Here is a 6,487-nt window from a genome sequence, read left to right as displayed (position 1 = left end):
CCAAGCTTTTCTTCGAATTCGTACAGTTGAGCAGTATCTGCGTTAGCGATCATCGCTGGAGGATGGAAAAGTAGAATAAGTGATTGGAAGCTACACTTTAATAGAGTAGAAAATATTAATTTGCCCGAGTCAGTAATCATGCTTTTTGTATAGACAGATCGAAGCTTTCTAAACGCTCCATGCAGAGATTTCCGCTTGCTTTTCAGCTCTTCTAATGAACAGTATCCAGAGGCTGCAATGGTGTTCCATGCGTTTGCTTTTTTCTGAATGTGTTTATAGTCAACAGACTTTTTATCCCATATTGCTGCATGAAGTTTAACGCTATCTATGAACATTAGGGCTTCCTCATCGCTCATGGTAATTGTCTAAAAATTAAATTGATCTAAGCACATTAACTATTCTTAGTTTTCTCCAAGCTGTTCGTCAGTTATTTTCAACCCCGAATCGCTTCCGGCACGCTTGAGGGGTGATAAAGGCAGCTTTCTAGGGCGTTCCGTAGAAAGGCACCAACTCGTCCACTTCGCTCACGGACGACCCTCTCAAGGCTCGATCCGCGAGTGTTCCCTCGATTCGCTATCGCGACTCAATCGCGCTAACCTTACACCTCGAATGGCGAATGTTACTGTCGGTGCAATCGTGACTCAATCACCAGTATACGAATCCTTCCGTGGTTTACTGGTACTGATGATGATTTGCCGTACGATTTGGGCAAGTTTTTTAAGCCTTGGGCGGTAACGAGTTTCACATTAGAAATCATGATTTTTGTAAGTGGAGACTGCTTTATATATTCTTGCATATATACGTGCAGTTCAGCAGATCCAAATCATCGAATTTCTCTAGTACATGTTGACGGAGTGTGAAAATCGCTACGCTACGATGCCGTGTGGACGCGGTCTAACACTTGGTATTTTTGTCTTTTTACGTGTTTCTTTATTTTACTTGTTACAGGTCTTGGCGAGTCGGGAAAAAGAGCCCGTTCCGTATCAGAACGCCTTATTTATAGTAGCCGTTCTTATCTAATGCTAACACTAAAACAAAATAGTATCATAATTTACACCTACCTTACCTATGCCATAATTAATGATTTAAACCTACCTTACCTAGCTATCTAACTTTAGGTGCTACTGGAGGAACCACCCCTCTTGTCGACGGCTGGTGGACTTACGACTGTTATAGTCGGCCCTAAGGAACGAGCCCCTGCATAGGAGCTCGTGACAGAGTCGGTATGCCTCTGACGAGTAAGGGAACAAACTGTTCGACTTAGTGTAGGAGGATATACCCCGACACGTATAACGGAAGAAGAAGAAGATTTGTATTACGTTAATTCAATATTATTGTCCATCTTAACTGAATGTTCTCGATAGAATTGCTGTAAATCCAAGGTTGTCGGCACATTTGACACGTTTGGGGCTGCCCGTAGTTGAGCGATTGAAACCACTTCATAATGCAATGCAGATGGAAAAAATGGAAGCAAGCACCCATAGCAAGAAAACAGCATATGCCGGGAGAATCACAATACCCGCAAATATCCTGAAGCCTTTCGTAACACAACCTCACATTGTATTATTACGTGGATCCTCATGTCTTCCTTAGTTCTTATCCTTACTCCTGTCATTAACTCAAATGGCGTCATTCGTATGGCTCTTTGCCATGTGTTATTGATTGCTCTCTGAACGTCGACTACAAATTTGTACCATTCTCCTGGCTTATCGCTAGATAATTTGGATAATACGATTTACTCGCTCAACTTGACCATTTCCACGTGGCATACCAGTGACAATATGATGTAATTCAATATTATTCTCCTTGCAATATTTCGCGAATCTTTGTGAAGTAAACGCAGATGCCCTATCACATATAATTCGTCTGGGGTTGCCAAATGTGGCAGAAATAACCTTCAACTTCTTTATCGCTCCTTCTCCGTTGGTTGTTTTTGTTGGAAATATCCATACAAACTTCGAGAAAGCGTCGATCACCGTGAAAAGGTAATACTAAGATTTGGCCGTTGATGGTATAGGACCCAAATGATCAATGTGGAAGGTATCTAACGGCACTTCTCCATTCTCAATACATTCCTTTATCTTACTATCCATATTTGCGATATAGTAATCTTCGCTTAATCGCTCCTTCACCTTTTTCACTCCGAAGTGACCCCGTTCATGCTCTCCCTTAATCATTCCCATTTCCATCATTTTAGGCACGACGATCTTGTTTCGCTCTTTTTCCGTCTTGTAAACTACACCATTCATTACACAAAAGTCTTTACATTTTCCGTCTCGGTCGATCGCTTGCTTGATTGATAATATCTCATGGTCACTCTCTTGAGCACGTATTATTCCTTCGCTAACGACCGCAGATATCGCCATTACGTTGACTCGCGATAATGCGTCTACATGTCGCATTCTGTCGGTCGTTCGATGCTCAACCTCATATTCAAATTCCGCTAACGCCACTATCCAACGGCTGGTTCGCGCATTTGGATTCTTTTTCGCAACCGATTGTTTGAACGGTACGCAGTCAGTAACAATCTTAAACCGTTGTCCCAGTAGGTAGCACCGAAACTTCTTGAGGGTCTCCACGATCGCAAGCGCCTCCAATTCAAACGAGTGGTAGTTCTTTTCGGCGTCTGTTGTTAAACGACTAAAATAGTACGTTGGATGGAATTTGTCGTCATCTTCCGCACGCTGTATTAGGATTCCTGCCAACGCCCCCTTACTCGCGTCCGTGTACTCGCAGCACCGGGTACTCGCATAATGCCATTTTCACATCCGCGAACGCCCGTTGCCCTTCTAGATTGCTGTAAAAAGTGGCATCCTTCTTCAGCAGCTCTGATAGTGGACGAGCTCTTTCCGCGTAACGAGGAATGAACTTGCGAAAATAGCTGGCCAAGCCATAAAAACGTTGCATTTGCTTAGCCGTCTTAGGCATTGGAAACCGTTTCACCTTCAGTGCCTTACTCTCTGATGGTTCGATCTTCACCGGTTTGTAGTTTCGTACCAACTCATTCACCCGTTCCTGATAACGTGCAGGCACTTGTATCTCATCCGTCGTTACTTGTATCCCGAACATCCATTTTTCAGAATCCTCGAGTTCACTGCGATTAGTCACTTCGTCTATTGTTTAGTTCCGACTCTCCGTGTTTCCGTTTTGGGCAGCCTTGCTAGCTATCTTCACGCCTTTATTGTTGATTATGAATTCCTTTGTCGCTAAAAAGTCCATGCCGAGCAATATCGGAGTGTTTATTGCATTCACTGGTACAACGGCAAATGTGATAGCATGCTTCTCACCGTCTAATTCTGCCTGAACGCTAACGCATTTTGGAGCTTTTCTCCTGTCGCTCACTTCCAGGAATAGCCTGCATTACGTCCTCTCGTATTAATGTAGTCAGATAAACCCAGCTGTCACACAGCTCACGGTGGCGAACCTGTCAAACTGACACTCGACACCAAGGTGTATAAATATAGAAGGTGACTTTATGTCGCTTTGGCAGGGGTGTCATATTTGAGAAGTGTTCACTTCCACCTGCAGTTCCAACTTGTTATTCCTTGCGTTTGGAAGATTTGTTTGTTTCAGTTTGTGATGAAATCAATATTAAAAATGAATTTGTGTAGTGCTTTCGGTCAGAAACTTGCGCAGTGGAAGTTTCGGTAAAAGAGCGTTTGCAATGCGCATGCGTATGTGTATGCGTGTTGGTTTCGAGGGCTGTCAGGTCAATCTAGAAAAACGCTATGACCAAAAAACGGATCAAAAACGCATAAACTAAATTAAGTTTAAAGATTACAGTAATCAGAATGATACTTACCAGAAGGTTTTTAACGTGCGGTTTCAGGTGGCAATAAGCTTTCCTGGCCGGATTACCTGTCAACCTGGCCTCTGCATGGCCTAACCGGCTGTAGCATGCTTATCCTATACAGCTTTAAAATGATGAAATATCACAAGAAGAATCGGAACGATTCAAACCGAACATGCTTTGTATCACAATGTCAATTCAACCATACTCGAACCAACTGACCTAGATATTCAAAGACGAAACGCTAGCAGATTTTGGCCAACGCATTAAACCGAAACAGCGCAACTCGCAGGCGCATCGCGACGCGTAAAGGCACAGCCACGTGAAAACAATAACAAACAGCGTGACCACCGCGAACGCTTCAAGCGGAAGAACTTTGAATAACATAAACACAAAGCGGTAGAACCGCCAAGCGAAATCGAGCGCATAACGATGCGACAAGAAAGATACATTCTTTAGACAAGATAGGAAAACCATTTAATAAACAATCAGAGGGCAGGAACACAAAGTAAGAAGTTAAACTTTCACCAACGGAACGTAAATAAGGAACAACAGAACTAACCAATCAGAAGACGAAATGATGTCAACTAACCCCATTATACCGACGTAGTAATAATGAGTATAAAATAAAGAGATACGACAAATGACAGTGCAGTCGAGAAGTAGAGCACTGAAGAGTCGGAGTTAGACTCGGAGGACGTTTGTCGAGTAAAAGCGAACAGACGAGTCTAAATTTATTTCCTGACTGATCCAGCAGTAACAGCTCACTCCTCACTCTCGGCGGCCTTCTCCCATCGTTTTCCACGTCAACCACACGGCTGCGTGCCACCTTTTCCACTGTTTCCGCTGGTGCCTGACGGCCGGATGTGCCGACCACCCGCCGCAACAACACATGTATGTTCTTCAAAGAACAAAATGCGATCTTACGATCAGTCTTCCCCACCCATGTCCAGCTGCAGGAAGCGAAAAGTTGACGGCTGAAGAAGGCATCCAACACACGTGCGATTCGTGTATTCGTATCCCATTGCCCGGTTCCCGTCTTCTGCTGGTTAATAATATTATCGGTGTACGCAGTGTCCGTTCCAAGCTTTTCTTCGAATTCGTACAGTTGAGCAGTATCTGCGTTAGCGATCATCGCTGGAGGATGGAAAAGTAGAATAAGTGATTGGAAGCTACACTTTAATAGAGTAGAAAATATTAATTTGCCCGAGTCAGTAATCATGCTTTTTGTATAGACAGATCGAAGCTTTCTAAACGCTCCATGCAGAGATTTCCGCTTGCTTTTCAGCTCTTCTAATGAACAGTATCCAGAGGCTGCAATGGTGTTCCATGCGTTTGCTTTTTTCTGAATGTGTTTATAGTCAACAGACTTTTTATCCCATATTGCTGCATGAAGTTTAACGCTATCTATGAACATTAGGGCTTCCTCATCGCTCATGGTAATTGTCTAAAAATTAAATTGATCTAAGCACATTAACTATTCTTAGTTTTCTCCAAGCTGTTCGTCAGTTATTTTCAACCCCGAATCGCTTCCGGCACGCTTGAGGGGTGATAAAGGCAGCTTTCTAGGGCGTTCCGTAGAAAGGCACCAACTCGTCCACTTCGCTCACGGACGACCCTCTCAAGGCTCGATCCGCGAGTGTTCCCTCGATTCGCTATCGCGACTCAATCGCGCTAACCTTACACCTCGAATGGCGAATGTTACTGTCGGTGCAATCGTGACTCAATCACCAGTATACGAATCCTTCCGTGGTTTACTGGTACTGATGATGATTTGCCGTACGATTTGGGCAAGTTTTTTAAGCCTTGGGCGGTAACGAGTTTCACATTAGAAATCATGATTTTTGTAAGTGGAGACTGCTTTATATATTCTTGCATATATACGTGCAGTTCAGCAGATCCAAATCATCGAATTTCTCTAGTACATGTTGACGGAGTGTGAAAATCGCTACGCTACGATGCCGTGTGGACGCGGTCTAACACTTGGTATTTTTGTCTTTTTACGTGTTTCTTTATTTTACTTGTTACAGGTCTTGGCGAGTCGGGAAAAAGAGCCCGTTCCGTATCAGAACGCCTTATTTATAGTAGCCGTTCTTATCTAATGCTAACACTAAAACAAAATAGTATCATAATTTACACCTACCTTACCTATGCCATAATTAATGATTTAAACCTACCTTACCTAGCTATCTAACTTTAGGTGCTACTGGAGGAACCACCCCTCTTGTCGACGGCTGGTGGACTTACGACTGTTATAGTCGGCCCTAAGGAACGAGCCCCTGCATAGGAGCTCGTGACAGAGTCGGTATGCCTCTGACGAGTAAGGGAACAAACTGTTCGACTTAGTGTAGGAGGATATAATCCGACACGTATAACGGAAGAAGAAGAAGATTTGTATTACGTTAATTCAATATTATTGTCCATCTTAACTGAATGTTCTCGATAGAATTGCTGTAAATCCAAGGTTGTCGGCACATTTGACACGTTTGGGGCTGCCCGTAGTTGAGCGATTGAAACCACTTCATAATGCAATGCAGATGGAAAAAATGGAAGCAAGCACCCATAGCAAGAAAACAGCATATGCCGGGAGAATCACAATACCCGCAAATATCCTGAAGCCTTTCGTAACAGAACCTCACATTGTAATATTTCGTGGATCCTCATGTCTTCCTTAGTTCTTATCCTTACTCCTGTCAT

Source organism: Anopheles coustani, chromosome 2, assembly GCF_943734705.1.
Source record: "Anopheles coustani chromosome 2, idAnoCousDA_361_x.2, whole genome shotgun sequence".
Taxonomy (NCBI): domain Eukaryota; kingdom Metazoa; phylum Arthropoda; class Insecta; order Diptera; family Culicidae; genus Anopheles; species Anopheles coustani.
Note: the sequence above shows the minus strand (reverse complement) of the source record.